Source organism: Tamandua tetradactyla, chromosome 2 (assembly GCF_023851605.1).
Source record: "Tamandua tetradactyla isolate mTamTet1 chromosome 2, mTamTet1.pri, whole genome shotgun sequence".
Lineage (NCBI taxonomy): Eukaryota > Metazoa > Chordata > Mammalia > Pilosa > Myrmecophagidae > Tamandua > Tamandua tetradactyla.
Genome location: NC_135328.1, coordinates 3,910,675 through 3,931,096, shown reverse-complemented (window position 1 = coordinate 3,931,096; position 20,422 = coordinate 3,910,675). Strand labels below are relative to the sequence as shown.

Genomic DNA, 20,422 nt, shown 5'->3' with positions numbered 1-20,422 from the left:
CCAAGAGACCAGCTCTGCAAGAAATACTAAAGGGAGCACTAGAGTCAGATACGAAAAGACAGAAGAGAGAGGTATGGAGTAAAGTGTAGAAAGAAGGAAAATCAGATATGATATATATAATACAAAAGCAAAAATGGTAGAGGAAAATATTATCCAAACAGTAATAACACTAAAAGTTAATGGACTGAATTTCCCAATCAAAAGACATAGAATGGCAGAATGGATTCAGCTTTAAGACAAGATAAACTTATGAACCATGTAATAACATGGATGGACCTAGAGAATATTATGCTGAGTGAATCCAGCCAAAAACTAAAGGACAAATACTGTATGGTCCCACTGATGTGAACGGACATTCGAGAATAAACTTGAAATATGTCATTGGTAACAGAGTTCAGCAGGAGTTAGAAACAGGGTAAGACAATGGGTAATTGAAGCTGAAGGGATACAGACTGTGCAACAGGACTAGATACAAAAACTCAAAAATGGACAGCACAATAATACCTAATTGTAAAGTAATCATGTTAAAACACTGAATGAAGCTGCATCTGAGCTATAGGTTTTTGTTTTGTTTTGTTTTGTTTTGTTTTGATTTTACTATTATTACTTTTATTTTTTTCTCTATATTAACATTCTATATCTTTTTCGGTTATGTTGCTAGTTCTTCTAAACCAATGCAAATGTACTAAGAAATGATGATCATGCATCTATGTGATGATGTTAAGAATTAATGATTGCATGTGTAGAATGGTATGATCTCTAAATGTTGGGTTAATTTCTTTTTTTCCGTTAATTAAAAAAAAAAAAAAAAAGAGAAGGGATAATTGGAGATGAAGGGATACAGACTGTACAACAGGACTGGATATAAAAACTCAGAAATGGACAGCACAATACTACCCAATTGTAATGCAATTATATTAAAACACTGAATGAAGCTGCATGTGAGGTATAGGTTTTTTGTTTTTGTTTTTTTTTGTTTTTTTTTCTTTCTATTATTGTTTTAATTCTTATTCTGTTGTCTTTTTATTTCTTTTTCTAAATTGATGCAAATGTACTAAGAAATGATGAATATGCAACTATTTGATGTTATTAAGAATTACTGATTGTACATGTAGATTGGAATGATTTCTAATTGTTTTGTTAATTCTTTTTTTAATTAATAATAAAAAAAAAAAAAGAAATCACAGAAGACCTAAATAGATGGAAGGGCATACCATGTTCATGGATTGGAAGACTAAATCTAGTTAAGATGTCAATCCTACCTAAATTGATTTACAGATTCAATGCAATACCAATCAAAATCCCAACAACTTACTTTTCAGAAATAGAAAAACCAATAAGCAAATTTATCTGGAAGGGCAGGGTGCCCCGAATGGCTAAAAGTATCTTGAGGAAAAAAAACGAAGCTGGAGGTCTCACGCTGCCGGACTTTAAGGCATATTATGAAGCCACAGTGGTCAAAGCAGCATGGTATTGGCATAAAGATAGATATATCGACCAATGGAATCGAGTGGAGTGCTCAGATATAGACCCTCTCATCTATGGACATTTGATCTTTGATAAGGCAGTCAAGCCAACTCACCTGGGACAGAACAGTCTCTTCAATAAATGGTGCCTAGAGAACTGGATATCCATATGCAAAACAATGAAAGAAGACCCGTATCTCACACACTATACAAAAGTTAACTCAAAATGGATCAAAGATCTAAACATTAGGTCTAAGACCATAAAACAGTTAGAGGAAAATGTAGGGAGATATCTTATGAAACTTACAATTGGAGGCGGTTTTATGGACCTTAAACCTAAAGCAAGAGCACTGAAAGAAATAAATAAATGGGAGCTCCTCAAAATTAAACACTTTCGTGCATCAAAGAACTTTATCAAGAAAGTAGAAAGACAGCCTACACAATGGGAGACAATATTTGGAAACGACATATCAGATAAAGGTCTAGTACCCAGAATTTATAAAGAGATTGTTCAACTCAACAACAAAAAGACAGCCAACCCAATTACAAAATGGGAAAAAGACTTGAACAGACACCTCTCAGAAGAGGAAATACAAATGGCCAAAAGGCACATGAAGAGATGCTCAATGTCCCTGGCCATTAGAGAAATGCAAATCAAAACCACAATGAGATATCATCTCACACCCACCAGAATGGCCATTATCAACAAAACAGAAAATGACAAGTGCTGGACAGGATGCGGAGAAAGAGGCACACTTATCCACTGTTGGTGGGAATGTCAAATGGTGCAACCACTGTGGAAGGCAGTTTGGCGGTTCCTCAAAAAACTGAATATAGAATTGCCATATGACCCAGCAATACCATTGCTAGGTATCTACTCAAAGGACTTAAGGGCAAAGACACAAACGGACATTTGCACACCAATGTTTATAGCAGCATTATTTACAATTGCAAAGAGATGGAAACAGCCAAAATGTCCATCAACAGACGAGTGGCTAAACAAACTGTGGTATATACTACGATGTAATATTATGCAGCTTTAAGACAGAATAAACTTATGAAGCATGTAATAACATGGATGGACCTAGAGAACATTATGCTGAGTGAGTCTAGCCAAAAACTAAAGGACAAATACTGTGTGGTCCCACTGATGTGAACTGACATTCGAGAATAAACTTGGAATATGTCATTGGTAACAGAGTTCAGCAGGAGTTAGAAACAGGATAAGATAATGGGTAATTGGAGCTGAAGGGATACAGACTGTGCAACAGGACTAGATACAAAAACTCAAAAATGGACAGCACAATAATACCTAATTGTAATGTAATTATGTTAAAACACTGAATGAAGCTGCATCTGAGCTATAGTTTTTTTGTTTGTTTGTTTGTGTCTTTTGTTTTTTTCTTTTTCCTTTTCTTTTTTATTATTATTATTATTTTTACTTTTTCTCTATATTAACATTCTATATCTTTTTCTGTTGTTTTGCTAGTTCTTTTCCTAAATCGATGCAAATGTACTAAGAAATGATGATCATGCATCTATGCGATGATGTTAGGAATTACTGATTGCATATGTAGAATGGAATGATTTCTAAATGTGTTAAATTCTTTTTTTCTTTAATTAATAAAAAAATTGTATATAAGTAAAAAAAATGGATAACACACAGCTAGAGCAAGAATGAAGAGAAGAAAAGCTGAGAAAATCTGAACAGTTTAACAAAGGTTACTCTAAAGTTTCAGAATAAGTTGGAACAATTATAAAAGAGGCTTAATACAAAGCCAATCAGCAATAAAACACTAGGCAAGAGGGAGAAAATGTTCAACATTAACACATGTAAATAATAAGATTCCAAGATATCAATAAAATATTACAAGCTATACAAAAAAAAGTTAGATTTAACTCAGTAAAAGGAACAAACTAAAACTCCAGAGACATAGAATTTGGAATAACTAATCAAACAAATTCAAACACATCTCCTAAATCAGTTCAAGAAGATGAAGGAAAGTATGGCTACAAATAAACTAATGGCAGATTACAGTGCTAAAGGATATTAAAAAGACAATGTGTGAGCATAGAAAAAAATTCAAAGTTTAACAAAAAACAGGAATTGGATGAAGGGCACAATAATGAACATTAAAAATATACTAGAGGGCAGGCCACAGTGGCAGAGTTCTCGTCTGCCATGCCGGAGACCCGGGTTCAATTTGCACATTTAAAAAAAAAAAGTATACACACACACACACACACACTATATATATATATATATATATATATATATATATATATATATATATATACACACTAGAGGATACATAGAGAAGTGGCAGAACATGAGTAAGGACAGTGGTTCCAGGGTGTGAGTAACCTGGGAGGGTTGCCTACACTACATGTGGAGGTCCTGGATAACAAAGCTAAGGAACTGAGATGCAGAGACCTGAGAACATACAGTTAGTGCAAAGAACTTATCACATCATTCAAAATAAAGCACAGAACCCCGAGGAATATATGGACATGGAGGCAGGGATAGGGAAGTAAGCCAAGACCCGCTCCTTGAGTGCACTACACCCACATGCTCAGTGTTCCCCTGCAATCTATGCCCTCAAGTTCCACCCTGCAATCCATACCACTAAGACCTGGTCCCCCGTCACACCCGTCCCCCACCACCCCTGCAAGCATTCATGGACATCACATGGGCATCCAAACCCTGCCCCCATACTGAGCATGCACACCCCAGCTCTGCATGCCATGCACAAACATGCCCTGGCCCCACCTCCCAGCACCCCGAACCTTGCCCACGCTACCCTCTTCCCTCCCTGTGACCTGTGCCACGAACTCCATGGACCCCACATTCCACGTGCATGTGCCTCTGATCCCAGGCACACACATCAAGCCCCCCCATGCCACGCGTACCTGCACAGACCCCATAATACACCTCCCTCCGCACCCTGCCTCTGTCTCCAACACTGCATCCTACCCCTGTGCTCCAAGGCCTGCCTGAGCCGCACCTTGCCCCCACACAACCCTGTGCCCTGAACCCCACATGCTCACGGATGCCAGAATGATGCCCCTGCCCCATGCCTAGCCCTGCACCATGTTCCACCACTGCATTGCTTCACCCGGGCCCACACCCCACCTGATGCCCATCCCACAAATAGAAAACCTTAGACAACTGAGGGAAATCAACTTTAAAAGAAATTCTACCAAGATAATTAAATGCTTCAAAATCAAGAGAAAATCACAAACTATAAGAAGATGAAGACAGACTAAAATACTAGAAAAGACAGTGTTTGGAACAACTGATGAAGATGTTCATAGAACTCTACTAAATAAGCAAAATAGGGTGGTTAATGACATAAGGGAGATCAAGAAGACAACAGAAAATATACTTTGAAAATTACTGCTTTTTCTTTCTTTTGTTTGTATATATGCTATATTTAACAATAAAAAAAGTTCAAAAAGAAGGCAGTAGAAGAACATAAAGAAGAATTTGAAAGAATAGAAAAATAGCAGAAATCACAGAGATGACAGATACTGTAGACTAAATAAAAATATATACTAGAGATACTTAATAGCAGATCTGAAGAGGCAAATGAAAGATTAAGCGAACTAGAGGAAAGGACAACTGATGTTTTTTCACATGGGCAGGCACCAGGAATCGAACCTGGGTCTCCGGCAAGACAAGTGAGTATTCTGTCACTGAGCCACTGTCGCACTGCCCAGAACAACTGATTTTAAGTGCACAAAATAAATGACAAAAAAGATAAACAAAAAGAAAAAGTGAACTGGACTCAGGGAAATGATGGACAACATGAACAGCACAAGTGAAACAATCATAGGTGTCCCAGGAGAAGAGTAAAGGGCTAGGAAGAGTAGCTGGGGAGATAATGGGGGAAAACTTCCCAACACTTATAAAAGACATACATAAATATGCAAAGCAAAGAAGCCCAATGAATTCCAAATAGAATAAATCCAAACTGGCCTTCCCCAAGATACATACAAATCAGTCTGTCAAATTTTGAAGAGCAGCAGAAAATACTGCAAGCGGCAAGAGAAAAACAATCTACTACATACAAGGGAAACCACATAAGACCGAGTTCAGACTACTCAACTGACATTATGGAGGTGAGAAGGCAGTGGTATGATATATCTAAGATCCTGAAAGAGAAAGTTTTCCAGCCAAGAATTTTTTACCCAGCTGTTCTAGTTTGCTAGCTGCTGGAATGCAACACACCAGAGATGGATTGGGTTTTAATAAAAGGGGATTTATTTTGTTAGTTCTTCAGAGGAAAGGCAGTTAACTTTCAACTGAGGTTCTTTCTTATGTGGGAAGGCACAGGATGGTCTCTGCTGGCCTTCTCTCCAGGCCTCTGGGTTCCATCAACTTTCCCTGGGGTGTTTTCTTTCTGCATCTCCAAAGGCCTGGGCTGAGCTGCGAGTGCTGAGATGAGGTATGCTGAGCAGCCTGGGCTGTGCTACGATGTGCTCTCTCATTTAAGCACCAGCCAATTAAGTCAAATGTCATTCACTGCAGCAGGCACGCCTCCTAGCCAACTGCAGATGTAATCAGCAACAAATGAGTTTCACATACCATTGGCTCATGTACACAGCAACAGAACTGGGTGCCTTCACCTGGCCAAGTTGACAACTGAATCTAACTACCACACCAGACAAACCGTCCTTCAAAACTGAAGGAGAGATTAGAATTTTCACAGACAAACAAAACTGAGAGAATCTATCAACAAGAGACCAGCCCTACCAGAAATTCTGAAGGGAGTTCTGTTGGCTAAACAAAAAAAAAGGCAGGAGAAGAAGGTCTGGAGGAGGACAAAGTGAAGAGTACCAGCAAGGGTAACTTAAAGAATAAAAAGAGAAGGAAGGAAAAGAGCATATGGAACTGATAAATAAAATCCAGAGCATAAGATGTTAGATTCAAGAAATACCTTTACAGTAGTAACTTTGAATGATAATGGACTAAACTCACCAATTATAAGATACATATTGGCAGAATGCTTTAAGATATATGATCCCTCTATATGCTGCCTACAAGAGACTCATCTTAGACCCAAGGATACAATTAATTGAAAGTGAAAGGATGAAAAAAGATGTCCCATACAAGCTGCAACTAAAAGAAAACAGGAGAACCTATACCAACATCAGCAAAAATAGATTATAAACGTAAAAACTGGGACACTAACGCACAGAGGGTGGGACTGTATAATGGTACCGCTGCTACAGAAGACTGTTTGGCAGTTCCTTAGAAAACTAAATATTGAGTTGGCCTATGACCTAGCAATACCATCACCCAGAAGAGGTGAAAGTAGTGACACATATTTGCACACTAATGTTCTTAGCAGCATTATTCACAATTGCTAAAAGATGGAAACAAGCAAATGCCCATCAACATACAAATGGATCAACAAAATGTGATATATACATACAATGGAATAATATGCAGCAGAAAGAAATAATGTTCTGAAGCATATGACAACATGGATGAACCTTGAGGGCATAATACTGAGTGAAATATGGCAGGCACAAAAGGATAGATAACGCATGATTTCATTTTTATGACCTCGATAAAGGAAAACTCAGAGGCTTATAACAGAGAATATAGGGGACCTAGAGATATATGGAAGCTAGAGATGGGTTGACAATTAACTAATAAGGTTGAACTTAAATGTAAGGGAATGGATAGAAGTGACGGCACTTCATTAGTGGGAGTAAAACTAATATTACCATATTGAAGATGAACATGATTGAAAGGGATTGTATGGCGCGATTATCCCACCAATTATCATTACAAATATAAGTTCTTGCATGAACTATTTCAAAGGTATGAATCTTGTACAAAGAATAAATAATAGAGGGATAAAGGGGGAAACTACTGCACACAATGGGCTATGTTTAACAGGAAGACATCAACAGTACCACAACCTGGGGTAAATAATTGGGAGGTAGGACAAATGTTAAGGGGAGATTTGGATTTTCTATTCGGTGAGAAATGTTCATAGAATTCTATTAAACAAACACAATGAGTTGGGTAATGACACAAAGGAGATCAAGAAGACACTTGAGGTGAGGTTATTTTTTCTCTTGAGAGCAATGAAAATTGCTTAAAATTGAGTGCTGATGATTATTCAACTAAATGAGGATAATGTGAGACATGGAGTGTTGACTTTGAACATATACCTAATGCTGAATGGATGGAGGTAGCTGAAGGATACACTGACTGAGAAGCAGAATAGGGAACTGTGGTGCATACATATGATTGAATATTGTACTGCTACAGAAAGGAATGAAGTCATGAGGCATGCAATGAAGTAAATGAACCCAGGAGATGTTATGTGATACAAAAAAAGCCAAAAACAAAAGAAGAAATATTATATGGTCACATTTAGAAAGTACTTATAAGAAAATTGGGGCCTCGATTGTAAGCTCTTATAGTTAAATGTAGTCACATTTAATCTGCAGCTGTAATTGTCATTTCTAGATTCTGAGAGGTTGTGCTACATATGCATACCCTAGTATTTCCCTGGAACTTTGGGCACCTGCTTGATACCTAAGAGCAGGAATAGGAATCCTGAAGTTCTGAAGGTCAGTATCACAACACTGAACTCTTAAAGAAATTGAAAAAGAGATCAGGCATCGAGATCAGGCATCAAGTAGAGATAAAACCAAAGCCAATCAGGTCAAGACTAAGATAAATCTGAATACAGGGGTAAGGAGGACATTGTATTTCAGAATTTCACCTACTCCATGAGACCAAAGGAAATAGGTTTATTTTGTCCAAAATCTAAATTTTCTGTAGCATATAATCTAATTCAACCTGTAGCATATAATCTAACTCAACCTATCTGGATAGATCATTTAAACAACCCAAACACAGAATGAGAATGAAAGCTTGTAATTCTGTACAGATTAATGTAATGCTCAGATATATCCCAGACTATGTTGAGTAGATAATTAAAAAGTATTGGCAAAGTCCCTTGAGGGATGGGGGAAAAATATGGAATTATTAAACTTTACCACTAGGGAAACCCCCCATACTGTCTCAAACATTTGGGACTCACAATCAATAGACCAAGCCCTTAATCGTGAGGCTTGCTCTTGTGAAGCTTATTTATGAAGTGTAGCAGCTAAGCCTATCTATAGTTATGCCTACAAATTACTTCCAGGGGACCTCTTTTGTTGCTCAGATGTGGCCTGTGTCTCTCAAAGCTCAATTGTGCAAGTAAAATCATTATACTTCCTACTACGTGGGACATGCCATCAAGGGGTGAAAGCCTCGTTGGTAAGACAGAATATGATTTCCAAGAATGAGACTGGCCCTGACATCATGGGATCAACAATGCCTTCCTAACCCAAAGAGGGAAAAGAATTGTAACAAAATAAACATATTAGTGGCTGAGAGAGGTGAAATAGAATCAAGAGCCTATTCTGGAGGCTACTCTTATACAAGCTTCATCTAGATACTGCTATTAACCATGGTTTGCCAAACCCATTCCTGACAAACCTAAAAACACCTAGGGCTCTATCTGAGATTCTAAAAAGGTTCTATGCACTATGATTACTACCCAGAAACCTCAACAACCTCCAGATGGGTTCCTAAGCCAGATAAGTCCTGAAACTCAGAAGGACCATCCTCTCCAGAACATCAATTAGTTCCAACCCCCTAACCCATGTAATTGATGGCACTTTCCAAATGAAAATGTTACAATGTGCATAGTCCAAATACCCCTAGAGATTGGGAAAAAGATTAAAAGAGAAGGTGGGGTTATAACAGAGAAGATTGGATTTAACAAATGAGTATTACTGCTGAATGTATTGATATTTCCTTTAGTCGCCAATGTCCTTTAACAGCTAGAATGCAAAATCTAAAATTGTGGAACTGTACCTATACCAAACTCTGAAATCTGTGGTATAATTGCTGCAGTGTGCTTAGAAATGTATTGCTTTTTTTGTATATATGCTATTTCTCACAATTAAAAAAATACACTAGAAGTATATAACAACAGATTTCAATAGGCAAAAGAATCAGTGAACTGGAATAGGATAATCAAAATACAATCAGAAGAAGGTAGAGAAAAGAATAGAAAAAATTAAGCACGTCTCAGGAAGTTCAGTGAATCATGAAGCATACAATCATACACATCTTGGAAAAAAGATGGAAAAGGGGCAGAAAGATTATTTGAAGAAATAATGGCCCAAAATTCCCCAACTCTTGTGAAAGACATAAATATACACGTCTAACAAGTACAACTTACTACAAACAGAATAAACACTAACAGATCTATTATGAAATACATATTAATCACAATGTCAAATGCCAAAGATAAAGAGAGGATTGCAAAAGAAAGCAATTCATCACATACAAGGGATCCTCAATGAGCCTAAGTACCAATTTCTCATCAGAAATCATGGAGACAAGAAGGCAAAGGTACCAAAAGAGAAAAACTGCCAGGCAAATATACTTTGCCCAGCAAAACTGTCCTTCAAAAATAAGAGGTGTTTAAGGCATCCATAAATAAACAGAAACTGAGAGAGTTTGTCAACAAAAAACCTGCCTATTAAGAATTACTAAAGGGAGTTTTGAAGGTTGGAACTTTGAAAAAGGAGAGACTGGCTTGGAATAGTATGAAGAAAAGAAGATCTTCAGTAAAGGTAACTAAATGGATAAATGCAAAAACCAATAGTGAAAAAATCCTTTAGGAAATGACATCATCAATATGGAAAAATAAGATATCTACTGAAAACCTCTCCCCAGAGATTTAATGGGGAAAAAAGCACAAATCTCACTTGCTCAGAACTCTGAAAGAAGGTAAAGACAAGAGAAGGAGCCCACAAACACTAAATTGCAAAAAGAGAAAAATATCAGGTAGGAAATTTCCATCCCAAATCAGTCAGTTCACCTCTCTCTCCCCTATTCAGTTCCATGCAGTTTGGGAGGCAGCAGCTGGAATCTCTCCCACCTCCCACCAGGGATACAGAATATAAAATCTCATTCTGTGAGATTACAAATAACCCAAGTACACAGAGATCCACGGCAGAACACAAGCCACTGATGACGGCATAACTAGGAGAAGCTTCCAAAATGGAAGATTGGGTAGGAAACTGCAGAACCGACTTCTTTCCCTAAATCAGCAAGTAGTCACAGAGACTGTCCTAATCAACTGGTTTGGGAACCCAAGGAGAGAAGAGGACATTTCAATGTCCAGTTCAGTGTGGGACAAAGAATGTGAGAGAAGGTGGGCAGACTTTAATTCTGGCAGTGGCTCCTAGCATCCATCCCCCACTATGGAAGGAAGTAGCAGAAGGCACCCCAATCCTTGCTGAAGGATGGCTACAAGAGTCCAAATAAAGAAGAGGATGCAGCCAGACATTGACCAGTGAAGAGAAAGTACTGGAACCCTGTAGTTTCAGACATGCCCAGTAAGATGCTTCTGAGCCCCACAAGTTAAAGAGCTTTAAGGACGATAAAATAACTGAAGAATGCCATCTACAGGGTGGGGGAAGCAGGGCTTTTGGAAGTCTTTCTAGACCCTGCATGGCTACCTGGCCTGGTTTTAGTTGGGGAACACTGACAATCCAATGATCAAAAGCATTGCCCTAATACAAACCCAAGCAACAATTAAATCCTAGACAAGTGAGAGAAACCAACCTTCAAAATAGAACCATCACGATAATCAAATGAATAGATTTCAGCAAAAACTCACAAAGCATACTAAAACACAGAGAGATACGGCCCAAAGGAGCAAATCAAAATCAGAGACACAGAATTTAGAACTAATCAAAGATGTTAAAATAAAGCTCCTAAATCAATTCAAGGAGATGAAGGAAGATATGCATAAAGAAGAATTTGAAAGAATATGTAGCAAAATAACAGACCTGATGGAAATGAAAGATACTGTAGATGAAATTAAATATGTACTAGAGACACACGATAGCAGAGTTGAAGAGTTAGAAGAAAGAACCAGTGAATTAGAAGACAGAAGAACCAATTTCAAACAAACAAAAATGGAGAAAAAACATGGAAAAAATTGAGTAGAATCTCAGGGAAAGGATTGACAACATAAAGTGCACAAGCATATACATCATAGGTTTTCTCAGAAAGAGAAGAGAAGGGAAAAGGGCCAGGAGGCGTATTTGAAGACATAATGGCTGAAAATTTCCCAACCCTTATAAAAGACATAAATATGCAAATCCAAGAAGGCAAATGTACTACAAACAGAAATAAATCCAAATAGGCCCACTACTAATAGGCACACATACTAATCAGACTGTTAAATGCCAAAGAGAAGGAGAATATTCTGAAAGCAGCAAGAGAAAATCAATTCACCACATACAAGGGAAGTCAAATAAGACTAAATGTTGATTTATCATCAGACCCCAGAGAGATGAGTGAGAACGCAGTGTTATGACATATTTAAGATACTGAAAGAGAAAAATTGCCAGCCCAGAATCCTCTATCCAGCAAAGGTGTCCCTAAAAAAATAAGGGAGAGTTTAAAATATTCACAGATAAACAGAAACTGAGAGAGTTCACTAACAAGAGACTTGCCCTACAAGAACTACTAAACGGAGTTCTGCTGACTAAAAAGAAAATGACAGGAGAGAAAGGGTTGGAGGAGGGGTACAGAAATGAGAATATTAGTAAGATAACTAAAAGGATAAAAAAAGAGGGAAAATATGTCTGACAAAAAAAAAGCCAAAGGATAAAAAGATTTTAGTACTTCCTTTACAGCAATAACATTGAACGTTAATGGATTAAACACCCACTCAAAAGACAGATCAGCAAAATGGATAAAAAAGTATGATACATCCATATACGGTTTGCAAGAGACTCGTTTTAGATCCAAAGATATAAACAGGTTGAAAGTAAAGGATGGAAAAATATAGTCCATGCAAGGAGTAATAAAAAAAAAAAAGCAGGGGTGGCTATATAAATACCAGACAAAATAGACTTTAAACGCAAAACTGTTATGAGACAAAGACACTACATATTAATAAAAGGGACAATTCACCAAGAAGAAATAACAATCATAAATAATATTCTTTTAATCGAGATGCCCCAATGTACATGAGGCAAACACTGGCAAAACCTAAGGGAATAATAGATGTCTCCACAATAAAAAGCGGGAGACTTTAACGCACCATTCTCTTCGATAAGACAGAACATCTAAACAGGGGATCAATAAAGAAACAGAGAACCTAAATAATGTGATATATGAACTAGACCTATGAGACATACACAGAACACTGCATCCCAAAACAGCAGGATACACATTCTTCTCAAGTGCACATGGATCATTCTCCAGGACAGACCACATGTTGGGTCACAAAACAAGTCTCAATAAATTTTAAGAGATTCTATGTATGCAAAACATTTTCTCTGACCACATGACAATGTAGCTGGAAATCAATAACAAGCAGAGAAATGGAAAATCCACAAATATATCAAAGTTTAAAAAAGAAACACTGTAAAGAAAAAACTAAGGGGTTAAAGAAGAAATGAAAGGGAAATCTGTAAATACCCTCAAACTAATGAAAATAAGAACACAGCATATCAAAATTTATGGGATGCAGTACTGAAAGGGAAATGCAGCGCTCCAAATGCAAACATTAAAAAAAGAGAAAGTGCTAAAATCAAAGACCTAAACACACACCTAGAGGAACTACAAAAACAAACAAACAGCAAATTAAACAAAGCAGGTAGAGAAAGAAAAAATGAAACAGAGAACCAAACCAACAATAACAGTAGAGAGTATTAACAAAATCAAAAGTTGATTTTTTGAAAAGATCAATAAAATTGGGAGGCATACTGACAATGAAAGAAATGGGAAGGGAGTATTAATGATCCCAAAGAAATAAAAAAGATCATATAGAAATCCTATGAAAACTGTATGCCAACAAATTAAACCCTGGAATGAAATGGACAAATTCCTAGAAGCATACAATCTACTTTAACTCTAGAAGAAACAGAAGATTTAAACAAAATTATAAGTAAAACTGAGTCATCAAACATCTCCTGACACAGAAAAGCCCGGGACGAGATAGCATCACAGGTGAATTCAATAAATTATTCCAAGAATTAATGCCAATCATGCTCAAACTCTCCCAAAAAACTGAAGAAGAATAAACACTAATTCATTTATTCTATGAGGCCAACAGCATGAAAATGAACAAAATTCATTTTCAATGAAAGCCAGATAAAGAAGTACAAGAAAAGAAAATTACAAGCCATTTTCTCTTAGGAATATCGATGCAAAACTCCTGAACAAAATACTAGCAAACTGAATCCAACAACACAGTAAAAGAATTATACACCATGATCAGAGTTTTAAAAAGAAACACTTTCAGAATATAATAATAATAATGGGTTAAAGAAGAAATTAAAGGGAAATCTGTAAATATGATCAAGTGGGTTTTATCCCAGGCATATAAGGGTCCAACATAAGGAAATCAAAGTAACACAACACTTTAAGAAAATAAAGAGAAAAAAAGCTACATGTTCTCAACTGACTCAGAAAAGGCACTTAACAAAATCCTGCATTCTTTCTTTATAAAAGCCCTTATAAAAACAGGAATAGACGAGAACTTCCTCAACATGAAAAGGGCATACATGAAAAAAACCAGGGCGGGCCAGGGTGGCTCAGCAGGCAAGGACGCTCTACAACAAATGGTGTTGGGAGAACTGTATATCCATATGCAAAAGATAAAAAATTTTAAAAAGGAAGAGGAAACTATCTCACACACTATACAAAAATTAACTCAAAATGGATCCAAGTCCTATTTATAGGAACTAGGAATATGAAACTCCTAGATAACAAAAGGAAGCATCCTCAGGACATTGTATTAGGTAATGGTTTCTTGGACATCACATCCAAAGCACAAACAATGAAAAAAAAATCGAGATAAATGGGACCTCATCAAAGAACTTTATCATGAATGTAAAATGGCAAACTACACAATAGGGGAAAATATTTGGAAACTGCTATTCAATAAAAGTTTAATATCCAGAATATATAAAGAAATCCTCCAACTCAATAACAAAAAGACAAACAACCCAACTTAAAAAAATGGGCATGACTAAACATGCCTCCAAAGCAGATAAACGAATGGCCAGAAAACACATCAAAAGACGCTCAACATCATTACACAGCAAGGAAATGAAATTGAAAAACACAATGAGTACCATTTCACACCCATTAGAACGGTTATTAAAAAAACAGAAAATAGTAGGTGTTGTAGAGGATGTGGAGAAATAGGAGCATTCATTGCCCATGGCAATGTAAAATGGTACAACTGCTACTGAAGACAGCTTGGCAGTCCCTCAAAGTTAAGTACAGAGCTAACATGACATGGCAATCCCACTAAAGATATATACACAGAAGAACTGAAAGCTGGGGCACAAACACATAATTGCATACCAAGTTCAGTGTGTGATATCAGTCATAACTGCCAAAAGATGGAAGCAACCCAAATGTCCATCAACTGATGTATGGATAAAATCTGGTACATACAGTGGAATATTATTCAGCATTAAAAAGGAATGAAGTTCTAATTCATGCGACTACATGAACCTTGAAGACATTATGTCGAGTGAAATACACCAGACACAAAAAGACAAATACTGTATGATCTCACTGAATTGAAACAACTGGGATAAGCAAACTCATAGAATAAGACTCTAGAATATATCACCACGGGCTGCGTTAGGGGTTGGGAATGAGGACTTAATGCTTAAATTGCACAGAATTTCTATTTGGACTGATAATAAAGTTTTGGAAATGGATGATGGTGATGGTAGCACAAAACTGTGATGTAATTAACAGCAATGAATTATATATGAATGTGCTTAAATGGAGACATTTTAGGTTACATATATGTTACTAAAAGAAAAATAAAACATTGGACTGCACAATAAAGTGAACTCTATTGTGAACAATAGTACAATTATAAAAATGTTCTTTCATGAATTATAATAAATGTTCCATACTAATGCAAACTGTTGATAATAGGGTGCTATATGGAAAAAAATGTATACCCTAATGTAAATATGGACTATAGTTAATAGTACAATCATAATATTCTTTTATCAATTGTAACAGAAGCACTACATTAATACAAAATGCTAATAATGGGGTGGTATAACAAGAAGACAGCATACTAAATGCAAAATGTTAAGAACGGAAGGTGGAATATATGGAAACACTGTATTTACCACGTGATTTTTCTGTAAATCTACAACTCTAATTAAAAAAGATTTTTAAAGTCAACAAGAAAAAAAAGGACATTATAGGGGCATATGAAAAAATGTGAATATAGTCTATGCTTTACAGCAAGACTAAATTTCTTTGATAAGTGTACTCAAGGCAATTAAATTAGTGAATATTCTTGTTCATAGGAAATGTACATGGAAGTATTCTCTTCAAGGAACATTATGTATCCATCTGTTTCAACTGTTTTGAAAATAGATAAATTAGTGAACATTCTTGTTCATATGAAATGCACATTGAAATATTCTCTTCAAGGAACATTATAGATCCAATCTGTTCTCAAATGTTTAGAAAATAGATAGAAAAAAGATGGATAGATAGATTGATGGATGGGTAGAAGGATATAGTAAATGAAACAAAATGTTAAAATTGATGAATGTGACTATCGGAAGCAGGGGTGTATGTTGGCATTCTTCACTTCTGCAATTGTCCTCTAAGTATGAAATTATTTCAAAGGAAGTTAAGTAAAAAAAGGAACTGAGAAGGGAATTAAAATGGTACACCATAAACTGTCAATTTAACACACACAAAAAAGGCTGTAATGGAGGAAAGTAAGTAACCAAAAATACATACAGAAAACAAATAGCAGAATGGATGATGTAAGTCCTTTTCTTATATGTAGTTTCATTCATTATGCCAATCTTGTTTTAATTAGTTTACTTGATTTTAATGTTAAATAATTATTAATTAGTACTTAATGGAAAAAAACATATTTTACCTACAACAGATCCAATGGCACAAATATGGTGACAGTCTGGAAAATACTGTGACACTACACTGTATGCAAATAGTAATTTAAAGAGAGACCTGAGCTGGCAATGGTAATGGACAAAATTAATTCAAAAACTGTTAACAAAAGACAAAGACCTACATTATGTTAAAAGGCCAATCTATCATGAAGATTTAATTATGAACATGTCTGCAAGGACAGCAGAGCACCAAAATATATGGAGGAAACAAAATTGACAGAATTGAAGGCAGAAATAGATCTACCATAACAGTTGGAAAGTTCAATTTCCCACATTCAAAAATGGGTAGAAAAAGTATTCTGGAGGACCTCTTTTGTGGCTCAGATGTGGCCTCACTCTCTCTAAGCCCAACTCCACAAGTGAAATCATTGCCTTCCCCACTTTATGGAACATGATATCCAAGGGTAAAAGTCTCTCTGGGAGCATGGGAGATGACTCCCAGGGATGAGTCCAGCCCTGGAACCATGGGATCAACAACGCCATTCTGACCAAAAGGGGGAAAACAAGTGTAACTAAAAAGAGTGTAAGTGGCAGAGAGAGTTCAAATAGAGTCGAGATGCTACTCTGGAGGTCCCTCTAATGCAAGCTTCGGTTAGACATTGCTATCTATTATAACTTGCCAAACCCTAACCAAAACTATTCCAGCCAAACCTAAAGAACACCTAAGGTGTTCTTTATTCTATGAAGGTTCCATGCACTAGGGTAACTTTCCAGCAACCTACAACTTCAGATGGGTCCCTGGACCAGATAAGTCCTAAAACCTAGAGGGGTCAGCCTCTCCAGAACATCAGATAGTTCCATCTCCCTACCTCATATTACTGATAGTCCCTTCCAACATGAAAAATTTAGAATGGCCATAGCCCTAATATCCCTAAAGAGTGGGGCAGAAAGAGCAAAGGTGATGATCGCGTTCTACCAAGAAGGGAGCATTTAACACATGAGTATGAGTGCTGAATCATTAGGCTGATATTTCTAGGGTGACAGAAAGATCAAAAGTGAGGATGGAGTTATACAGAGAAGGTAGGGTTTAACATATGAGTATGACTGCTGAATCATTATGCTGATATTTCTTTAAGTCTCCAGTATCTTAGAGCACCTAGAAGTAAAACCCTAAAATTGTGGAATTGTATCCCCTACCAAACTCTGAAATCTGTTCTACAACTAACTGTTGCACTATGATTTGAAATTTATTGCTTTTTTGTATATGCAATTTTTCACAACAAAGAAAAAAAGCTGATTGTGATGATAAAAAAAAATTTATTCCTTCTAGCCTCCAATGTTCTAGAGAACTAGAAGGAAAAATCTGAGATGATGGCATGGTAGCCCATGACAAACCCTGGGATCTGTCCTGTAACTGCTAGTTGAAGAGTGCTTTGAAAACTCTTGCTTTTTATTTCTTTGCTTTGTATATATGTTATTATACAACGAAAAAGTTTTAAAAATACAATAAAAAATAAAAACAAAAACAAAAACAAAAATGGGTAAAAAAAAACGCAAACAGATGATGAAAAACGAAACAGAGGATATGAACAACACTATAAACCAACTAGACACAGCAGATGATATATTCTTCTCAAGGGCACATGGACTATTCCTAGGATAGGCCATATATTAACCAACAACATATGCAAAATTACTGAAATAACAGTATTTTCTCAACCAAAGTGGAATGAAACTAAAAGTCAGTATCAGAAGGGAAATCAGAAAATGTATAAAAATGTGGAAATTGAAAAACACACTCAAACAACCAATAGGTCACATAAGAAAAATCACAAGGGACATTAGAAAACACTTTGAAATTAACAGCAATGAATATACAACATATCAAAACTTCTAGGATGCAATGAAAACATTTATCATAGAGAAATGTATAACCATAAAAATCTACATTAGAAAATAACTATCTCAAACCAATAATAAAATTTTACACCTTAAGAAATTAGAAAAAGTGCGAACTAAACTCAAATTTAGCAGATGGAAGGAAATAAGATTATAACAGAAAATGAGGTAGAAAATCAGTAAAATTGAAAATTTCAACAAAACAGAAAAACCTTTAGCTAGACTGATTAAAGGAGGAAAAGTGATTAAAATCAATAACGAACAATGACCTCATTAAAAATCTTAGAGAAATAAAATGGGTTATTTGAGAATAAAATAAACAACTGCATGCCAACAGATGAGATGATCTTTTAAATGACAAATTCCTAGAAACACACCTCGCCTTCCTTACAATATTTGCTCTTAAAAATTCACTGTTCTGAAAAACCAGTTGTAACATTTATTTTTTAATAGCAGGTATTTTAGGTAGCGAGTTATTATATTTTTAATGTGACACATTTTTACACCATTCTTTATCTTCCTAGTTTGGCTATTCTGCAGCATTCTTAAGGAAAGTGATGATCACTTTCAGCCAGGGCAGTGCTGCTGAGTTAGGAGTATACTAGTAAATAAAACAATCACCTGCACTGCAGGGTTTAAGTTTAAACCAGAAGAGATCATTTAAAGCAAAATGACAAGGTTAACATGTCTACATAATACTGAAAGACTTCATTGTAGGAAAAATCCCTTGAAAATCACAGGTATGTTGGCTAAAACCTTAAGGATTTATTGCATGGAATATGAATTGGTTTAATGGGAATATGTAACAAAATGCCTGAGACAACTGAGAGCATGCTCTTTCCAGAAAGTGAGAGCAGAATGAACTGTGGGCAACTGGGTTGGCTAGACTGGGGAAGGCAGCAGAAAGAAGTATTCAGGGTCTAAAGGCCACAGTAAGAGTTGTCCTAAGGCATAGGAACTCACTGACAAAAAAAGTAGGAAAGTGTGACATGATAAGAATTCTGCTTTCATGAGAGCCTTTTAGGTGCAGCGTGCACTGAAGGAAGAACTAGAAAATTCACACCAAGAGAAAACATAGAGTACTGGTGGATTTTAAATATCCCATATGGTTACCCACAAACCTTATCAAAGATATGGCACCTCTGCTACAACAGATGATTTATTTGGGCCTGACTGGATCAGCTTGAAGGGGATACCAATAGTCCAATACAGGATAATTTGAGCATTAAAATAAATAATGGTAATAGATGACAAATACTGAATTAAATAATAGGACTCCAGAATCCATAATGCTATAAGAAATAAATAAGAAGAGCAAGCCCTTTGTATGGTAGAAAGCCAAATAAGAAATACAAGAGCAGTGATGGAAATGGATAAATAAAATCACCATTTGGCAACCAGCCCAGTGATGGTCGATTCAGGCAAGAATAGTCAATGGATATCAAGGCTGTGGATTGAGGCTGGATAGGGACCACGATCCTGAAACATAATGTCAGAATATGTTCCCATAAAATGCCATTCATTATAAAGTTGATACGTTTTTGTGTGTGTGGAGAAACCTGGCAGGTATTTCACCTGACTGCTAAGTTCACATCAATAGTACGTGGGGTGGGTGACTCCTATGGCCCTTCTGATGCGCTACACTGAGAAGACCCCAGCTTCAGGCAGGGGTGTTAAACAGGGAAATGCAGGGGCTGAATTTGCTTGAGAAAACAATGGGCAAACCCCAGTTGGGGCCTGTGTGCTCCTTATATCTGTCAAAGATATAAAAGTGAGGGAACATCTCAAGAAGAGTTCCGGACTGAAGTAGACTGGATGGCAATGGAAAAACAGATGCTGATGAGACAGCTTGCAATGGTTAGGACAGTGTGTCAAAACTGAAGGGGTCTGTGGACAGGACTGCTCTGTTTAGCAATACTGATTTCCTAATTTGGAGTTTTCTAGGAGAGTATCCTTGCTTTGGAGATAAATACACTAGAGTAATTTTAAAGAAATATTTGCTAAAAGGCAAATATAGTAGTGATAACTGGGGAATCTGAGTGAAGGGATCAGGTCTTGCAAATTTTTATATATCTGATATTATTTCAAAACAA

At 36.4% G+C, this 20,422-nt stretch overlaps 1 protein-coding gene across 4 annotated transcripts in view; it reads right to left on the bottom strand.

The window, feature by feature from the left end:
- Positions 1-20,422, bottom strand: part of LOC143665532 (zinc finger protein 879-like) — a 58,520-nt gene that overhangs the window by 34,765 nt on the left and 3,333 nt on the right. The gene's annotated exons all lie outside the window — the stretch shown is intronic.